Source organism: Lygodium microphyllum, chromosome 26 (genome assembly GCF_053477565.2).
Source record: "Lygodium microphyllum isolate KBCC chromosome 26, Lygodium_microphyllum_v1.1.10, whole genome shotgun sequence".
Lineage (NCBI taxonomy): Eukaryota > Viridiplantae > Streptophyta > Polypodiopsida > Schizaeales > Lygodiaceae > Lygodium > Lygodium microphyllum.
The window spans coordinates 8,084,479-8,093,547 of record NC_141160.1 but is presented as its reverse complement, the minus strand read 5'-3'; positions in this window follow the sequence as shown (position 1 = coordinate 8,093,547).

The following is a 9,069-nucleotide window of genomic DNA, read 5'->3' as shown; positions in this document are numbered from 1 at the left end:
ACATGCTTGCAGTTCCTAGTGGAAACGGAGTTAGCAAGAGAAGCTGGCGTAGCCACCCCAGTGTCAGGAGTGAAGAGGGCAGCCACGGCTTATGTGGAGCCAAGCCCAGAGCTTAAAAGACAGAAAACAGAAGCTACTACCACCGTCGCCACCATGTCCCATCCCCCACCTCCAGCAGGCTAGTACGATGAGTACGTTAAAGAGCTGCTGTCGTAGCTAGAAAAGGCCAATGAAGGAAAGAGAACTGCCATGGAAGAGTCGGTAACAGAGCGAGAATCAAGAGCCACTCTTTAGCTGGAGAAAACTAAACAGATAGCAGAGTACCGAAAGGAGATTGATGTGTTAAAGGAGGAAGCCAGCAATAGAGATGTAGTAGAAGCAAAAACCCTAAAGGAACATGATGTTGCCTAGGAGGGAAGAAGAAAAATCCTAATGGATCACCTCAACGGAGAGAGGGAGACCACTGCTCACTTGCGGCGCAAGAACGTCCAGCTCACTGTAGTCAACCAGGAGGCACAAAACCAGCTTGAGAAGATAAAATAGGAGACTGTAGAGCAGGAAAAGCTAAGAGAAGAGCATGTGCAAAGAATGCATGTGCAGTTGGATCAGCTCAGTGCACAGATCGCCAATGAAGACTAGGAGTAGTCCCGCCTACACTGCGAGCTCGAAGACCAAGAGCAACAACTCATGGCTATGACCCTCCATCAGGGGGAGAGCCTGGAAGATATCGAGAAGAGAGCAAAGGAATGGGCTGACCACAACGAAAGGAGGATATAAGACCTGGCACGCTAATTGGCCAAAGCAGAAGGAGATAGAGTGTTGGCTGAAAATTAGGCAGAGGCTGCCCAGCTCTCTATGATGGCCCAGCAGCACACTTTCCTCAACACGCTGCTTCACTCCACCAAAACAGAAGAAAACGAGGCCAATGATCAGCCCTGCAGAAGAAGCTAGCCATTGCATGCAGAGCCCTAACAGCAAGCCTGCACGTACCACTGCAACTAGGAGGCCCGCCCCCGTAGAGCCTGGAGGAGCAAAGAAAATACCTTACACAGGTAGGCCTGACGGTGCAAGAAATTGACAAACTTGGTTTCACAAAAGAGAAGGTGCAAGAAGAAGTGCAAGCAGAAGGGGGTGGACCAGAGTTTGATTTGGGACCTCAGGAGGAGGACTGCATCCCACCACCCTCTCCTCCACGACAAGATGAAGTGCAACCCACTGACACATCCGCTGAGGGGAAAGCAGCCCTGGCTAAGCGTAGAAGAGAAATGGTGGAGAAGGCAAGGAAGAAGCTAAACATTAGACCTGTCCCAAGGCAACCTGCTCCTGTCCCACCGCGCCCTGAGGACCTCCCCGCTGGATTTCATGCAGAGCTAATCATCTGGGAACATCAAGAATGTGCCCGCAACCCCTTCGACTTGAGCTTCGAGCTTCCCACTAAACTAAATAGAGTAATGCCCATTGAAGTTGTAAATGATGTAATCACTATGGGTGCAAGGCTCAAGGACAAGTGGCTAGCGAAGCGCTACATGCTAAGCCGCGGATTCCTTAACAAAGCCCCTCGCCCTCCACCATCCCCTACCCGCTATTCGGATGACGAGGATTAAACTCCCATCATGCCCTTGTATCACATGCATCTATGTATAACCTCTTTAAAAAAAAAAGCCACAAGGCAACAAAGGAAAAGGTGAACTGGAAAGAAGAGACAACAACAAAGAATAGGAAAGCCAAGGGATGAATCTACTACTAAGCAAAGATAAGAGAGAGAAGACTTTACATGATGAGCTTGCAACTTCCCTTCACCTTGTTGTGCACCACAATCACTGCATCTAGGGTTCTCCCTATCCCCTTCCCCACTTCACACTTAGGGCACATCAAGGGCAGGACTTTCAGACTTGTCACCCTAAGATTTGCACCGCACCTCCAACGGCACACGAACTGGGTCCTCAAGTGTGGGACATTACCAAGGGCTTGCCCAAGGTTAGACCCATCTCCCAGTTCCACTGCCACGGGCACCATGCACTACACGGTGAGGCTGACACAACCCTTAGGGAGTGCACAACTTTTCTTGCAGGTTATGTTCGTGTTTCAAAAACTGGCTACTTAGCTAAAGAAGATCATCCATGGCATCCTTTAATGACCAAAACTTTTTTCATGTGTCGGATATAACACCATTGTTGTTGTTTCATGAGCTTTTCTGCATTGGATTGGACGAACCAACATTCTTCATGTCGCCAACCATCTGCCTGCTGATGGCTACCATGACTGAACCAAATCAAGCAAAAGGAGTACTCAGTAATAGATTTGCCATTGGCATAGATTTTGGAACCTCATCTTCCAAAGATGCATGCCTAACGCCTTAAGATCTACGGATCGCTTATTGATTCCACAAGCCTGAAGATTTTCAATGCAAGGTTGAAGATCTTCAACGCAGCACTGAAGATCTTGAAATCACAGACAAAGATCTTCAAATCAAAGACACAGATCTTCAATGTGAAGCCAAAGCATATCTTTGTCAAGGCAGAGTTCGGGGGGGCTTCTCTAGGATAAATCCCTCCAACACCATCCTCCTAAGGGATTGCTTATTGATCAAGCGTTTCTAATGCTTAAGAGATGACCGGCTACATATTTTTCACCAGCCAACTGGAACCCCTATCAGCCGTCGCAGAATGGAAGCCACAACTGTGTGAGAAATGCCGAGCATCTTCATGAAGCCTAAAGCACACCAGAATCTCTCCTAGTCATCGTCATTAAACTCCATCACCTCTCATTCACACCCTCACCTTTGAATCAGTGTCATCTACCCACCAATTCCGCTTAGCAGCAGACCCAACTATCCCACTACTTCCCATCGCAATGCCATGGGACTGGCACTTGGCTAGGAGGAGGTAATGTTTACCGTGTTTACCGCAGCACAGAGGAGCGGGAAAATGGAGCAGAGGAGCGGGAAAATGGAAAAAATGAAATAGCAAAAAGGCGCATGATAAAAGAAGGAAAAGGCGCCTTGATCGGTAACCAGACCCTGAAAAAATTAAATGTTCGGGCACAACCCCCAGAAAGTCTCAGTGTCGCCCCGAGAAAGCAAAAGAGTAAAAAGTGCACCATTAAATGTGGAAGCACTCCCGAATCCTTGTAAAAGAGTGTCAGGCCCGCTCCTGTGCAAATTGTATGCATTAGTTGGGAATAGGATAAATTAGAATGGTGGGAAATGAGAAATGGGCTTAGGCCAATGGCCGGCCATGTAAAAAAGGGGATGATCGCCCAAAGAAGAGAGGGCATGTATGTAAAGTTCAAAAGTGAATGAGAAGCTCATTCTTGTGCGTGGCTAAAGCTTCTTCTTCTTCTTCTCTTGTTTCTTGCCTTCTAGCTTGTGCTTGAGAAAGGGAGTGTGAGAGGGTGAGGGAGTGAGTGTGTGAGAGTGAGGGATCGTGGAGAAGAAGCTCTCCATCTCCTCTCTCCATCTTCTTCTCTTCTCTTCTCTTCCCTTGTCTCGCTCGTGGCTATGGAGAATGGAGCTCATGGGAGAGGGATTGAGGTTGCTTGAGCTTGCCACAAGGATCGTGGAGCTACCAGTGTTTTGTGCAAGAGAGAGGAGGGTACTCGATCGAGCATCAAGGTAAGCTCACTACACTCGTAAGGTAGGCATGGCACGTTGGCTATGTGAGAGGTAGCCATGGCCGCTTGACTTGAAACGCTTGATCAATAAGCGGTCCGTAGGTCTCAGGGTAGAGCTTGTAGCTCCCCTTTACCCAACACTAGTTCTGGGTCTCTTTTCCAAGGAGGATTAGCTTGCCACCTTAGAGAGTTTAAACCAACCCTAATGGCGAGAGGTTGCTTGGTAGGGGGATCCTTGGTCAAGAGGAGTTAAGGATACTAGGGGGCTTTGACTTGTAAACTCTTAGACTCCTAGGAATCCTCTAAACCTTGCATGACTTAGGATGTACTTCTTGAGGCATCGGTATTAGTTAGGGGAAAAAATCTTAGAAAAAATAAAGACCTTCGTGACACTCTTCCATATGGACAGAAGGTAAACACTTGTATAAGAATCTCTATTAAATTAAAAAACTATTTTTCAAAGGATTGTTTTCATTATTTGTGTGTTGTGAATTTAAATTATGTGAACGAATATTGTGATTAAAATGATTAATTATATATATATATGTATATATATATGACTTAAATGTTTTACATAGGTAGACAACTAAAACTACCCAAATGAGAGAAGTTGTGTGATTTTTTATGAATCCACCCACTACAAGTGAATGGGCAAATAGCAATGACGGTTTACGACATAAAATAACAACATCACTATTTGCGTGAGAGAAAGGGAGGGAGAGAGGAGAATGAGTGAGAGAAACAACGGGGGGGAGAGAAACAAAGAAAGAGAAAGAGAGAAAGAAAGAGAATGGGAGAGAGAAAAAGAAACGGAGAGTAAAGGAAGAGGTGGATAAAAGGGTGAGGTAAAGAGAGGAAGGAGAGTGATAAAAAAGAGAGAGCTAGAAAGAGAGGGGGAGAAAAAAGGAACGGAAATAGTGAGAAAAAGAGAGATAGAGAGAACAACACAGGAGAGAGAAAAATGGAAACAATGAGAGAATTAGAGAGAATGGAATGATAGAAAAATAAAGGGAGAGGGAGAATAGAGATACAAAGAGGGGTGGGGAGAGAGGATTCTTTTCTATCTTTGATTTTGATTGTAACGAGATGCGTCGAGTGCGAGTAGAGAGGAAAAGAGAGAAAGACATAGAGAAAAGAAGAGAGGGAATGGAAAAGAGAGAAGAAGTGAGAGTGGGGAGGGAAGATGAGGGAGAGAAAGAAACATTGAGAGAGAGGGGGGAAAGAGAGAGAAACAAAGAAGGATGAAGGGAGACAAATAAACAAAGAGAAAGAGAGAGAATTTGAAGGGTGGAAAGAGAAATAAAGAAGGATACATGGACGCAAATAAAAAAAGGGGAGAGAGAGAGGGGCGGGGAGAGAAATAAAGAGGGGATAGATAAAGACAGAGAGACATGGAGAGAAAAGGAACGGATAAAGAGAGATGCAGGGAGGAAAACAAATAAAGGGAAAGGGATAGAAAGAGGAGTAGCGATTAAAATGAAGGAAGATAATCAATGAGGGAAACAAAAGCCTGTTGTTTGCTGTAACGTAGACCAAATGAAGAACGATGATGGTTGTGATGTCCAAGATCGTGAGGCATATCTTAATCAGCATGTCGCGTATCCTTACACTCAATGCAAGCTGGCAATCAAACGAAAGCTTCACTTGTCCATAGAACACGTACGACACTTCAGCAAGTTTCAATCGGAGATCATTGATCATGCGATCTCAGAATTTTAGCAAACGGTAAGAAATTGTGTATCCATCATGCTTTGCATTCGCAAAGTAATTAAATATCATATACAAAAATATTCAACGTGCCTATAAATTTTTTATAGGGAGGTGATGCCTCATCCCAAGGAATGCATCTATTGTGGCCAGTTAGAAGAGTTCGTGGGCATGCGATGGATGGAGTGCCTGAGCCGATACACCAATTAGAGGGCACGCCTCAGTCTACACCATCGATACTAAAGGAGACAATCAGCCTTTTGGACCTTCCTCCAATCTTGGAGCCTCAGATGGAGGCAATGATCGATGCATTGATGCCCATGGATCCCGAGTCATTTGATCCACTAAGAAAGAAAGTGTCCATAATATCTCGCCCAAAGACACTACTTGCACTCCTAAGTATGCATACAAAGTACGGGTGGAGTAATGCGAGTGTGACTAAGTTGTTCAAGTACATTCTAAGCTCCGTTGATTTTTTTGACTTTATTATTAAAAACACATACTAAGGTCATTAGAATTTTGGACCCCCCTGTGGGAGCTTTCGCTAAACCGCCAAGACCCACGGACCGCTTATTGTTTCAAGTGTTCCAAGCCGAGCACTAATGGCTACCTCTCACATAGTCGACACGCCATCCATATATATGGGTGTAGTGGGCTTACCTCCATGCCGATCGAGTTATATCCTCTCCCGCACACTCCGATAGCTCCATGATCCAAGTGCAAGCTTCAAGCAAGCTCCCTCCTCAAGCTCCACGCTCCAAGCTCCATTGCCGCGAGCAAGACAAGAGAAGAGAAGAGAAGAGAAGAAGAGAGGAGAAGATGGAGAGCTTCTCCTCCTCGGTCCCTCACCCTCACATACTGACTCCCTCACACTCTCACACTCCCTCTCTCAAGCACAAGCTCAAGCAAGCAAGAAGAAGAAGAATAAGAAGAAGAGACCCACTTTTGGCTATGTAAAAAAGGGGATAAGGGGATGACCACCCAAAAGGGATTTAGGGTTTTGTATATAAAGTTGAAAAGTGAATGAGAAGCTCATTCTTGTGTGTGGCCAAAGGCTTGCGCTCTTTTACAAAAGTATTGACTTGCGCTTTTCCTTGTGCGCCTTTTCCCCTTATTTAGGACTTTTCTGCGCTTCTTGTGTTTCCATATTTTTCTTGGCGCGCCTTCGTCTTCCGTTTCACTTTTGCCTTGGCCTTATCTTCTACTTCAACTTTTTCAGATTTTCCACCTTTGTTCGTTTGAGGGTTAACACCCCCCATAAGGATTGATTGTAGCATTTGTAGGCACAAGTTTGAGTTGTCCAATTTCAGTCTAAGCATCATGAGTAAGGATGTTATAGTCCACTTCTTCGTCAATGAGAGATTTAGCAATGTGCTCTCTTTTCACTACTAATTTGATCCTAAGGTAGGTAGGTGGGATTAGCTCATTGTCTTCCAAGTTAATGGTGACAACCTTAGTCGTGCATGTGGAGATATTAGGACTAGGATGCATGTAAGAATTGCTATCGGGTGAATCTGCACTCCATGCATCGAGGGTCATTTGTAGTGATTCGTTGCTTTGGGAAATAGTAGTCCATATGACCCAATTGATGGCAATTTTAACAAGCTTTAAGCTTGCAAGGTCATGTGACATGAGATGACTCCATCACATCTGTGGTTTATACTATCTCCTTGAATTGGTCACACATATATTTGCATTCTACATTGCAGTTGAATCATCTTTCTATGGAGTCAGATAAGAAGTCCATCATTTCTAAATACATGTTTCCATTCCAAGTCTTGGTCCCTTGAAGAATTAAGATTTTCTTATTCTAGGTCAAAAGTGTCAACTTTAGTAGGGTCCTCAATCCCCGCAATGTTTGCTAGCTGATTTATACCTTGGTCATTCAACTTTATGGCATCTAGGGTCATATTAGAGAGGTTTGATTCCAGGTGTGATGGGGAGAATTCTTGATAGTCAAGTAGATATCCAAGATTCTTTGCTAGCACTAGGTTTTTTTCTCTTAATGAGGGTAAAATATTTAATAGAAAAAGAGAGTTGAAAGTCCTAGATCCCTATTTGTTATTTAAAGTATTCTTGCCTTCCTTTCAATAGGTTGGATGTTGGTTTGTGGAGAAGGAGAAAGGTCTCCATATGCACCTCATTGCCTATATGCTTTTATGTGTACAATTGTATGCAAAACAATTGTGTGTGGGTGTTTGTTTTGTAGTGTGCATCATAGTGGGGTGAATCCTTTAACGTGTACAAGGTATGTCATCACTTGTGTGTCCATGCAACCAATGTGCATAAGATATTCAACATGCTGTACTAACATAGAAATCAAAACACACCAATAGTGATGCATATATGCCCACATTCTTGCCTATCCTTCCCCTCAGTAGGTTGGATGGCCAAGGGTGTGAGAAAGTGGCCTATCTTGCACTCCTACCAATCCTTCCTCTCCCAGTAGGCTGGATGGCTAAGTGTGTAAGAAAATAAGCTCCATGCTTGCACATTGCACTTGGTTGCATATGGATGCACACAAAAAGACCTTCACAATAAAAGGAAAATATCCCTCTCCTAATTACACAAAAACATGTGCCTGCATGCACCTATATGTGGTAGTGGTGCATCAAAGCTTCATCCTATCTCGCCACTCATATCAATCCTTTCTCTCAATAGGTTGGATGGCCGAGTGTATAAGAAGGTGGGCTCTATGCTTGCACAACTGCACTTGGGCGCATATCGATGAATTGAGCAAGAGCTTCACAATTTTTTTAAAAATATTTATTTTTTCAATTACATAAAAATGTATGCATGTATTCATCTATGTGTGGTAGTGGTGCATTGAAGCTTCATCCTATCTTGCCACTCCTACCAATCCTTCTTCCCAATAGATTGGATGGTCGATTGTACAAGAAGGTGGGCTCTATGCTCACAGGATCACAATTGTGTGCATATGGATGCATGTAGACAATGCTACACCAAAAAGAGAAAATATTCTTTTTCCAATTACACAAAAACATTGAAAAAGAAAATGATTTTATGACAAAGAATCATATTGGCAATGATTGCACCACATGAAGCAAATGCCTTTACATTAAATCCTTCGTGCATTAAATATTTTTCTTGTAGTGCATGCACCAATATTCAAATAACCACACATGATGTATTTAATGACTATCCATGTGCAATGCACAAGCTATCAGAGCCTTCTCTTTTGCCCGTAGTGTATTCTTTATGCACCAAGAGGGGATTGAGTCACGTGGTTGTCGGGGGTCCACTTTAATAGCGTGCTTCTTGATCATCCTAAAAGGTAGCTCCTTCCTCTCTTTTGCTCAAAGTAGTGGTTGTCCCAAAGAAGAAGAACAAGGTTTGAGTTTGTATTAATTACAAGAAGTTAAATGCAACTACTACCATTGATTCTTTTCCTCTTCCATTTACAAATTCACTTCTAGATGATATCGGGGATCATGAAATCTATAGTATTTTGGATGGTTTCTCAAGGTATAATCAAATCTAGATGCATCATGACGATGTTGATAACATTGCCTTCATCATTGAATGGGGAGTTTTTGTATGTACGATTGTTATTCTAACTACAGTATGATTATCAAAGGCATTTATGATTCACATATGAAATTCTTAGATGTCAATGTTGGATGGCCAAGCTCTACAAATGACACACGCATGCTAAGAATTCAAGATTCTTTCGCCTTTGTCGAGGCCATCAATGGCTATTGGGTGAGCCAATTAACTATTTGGGCCTTG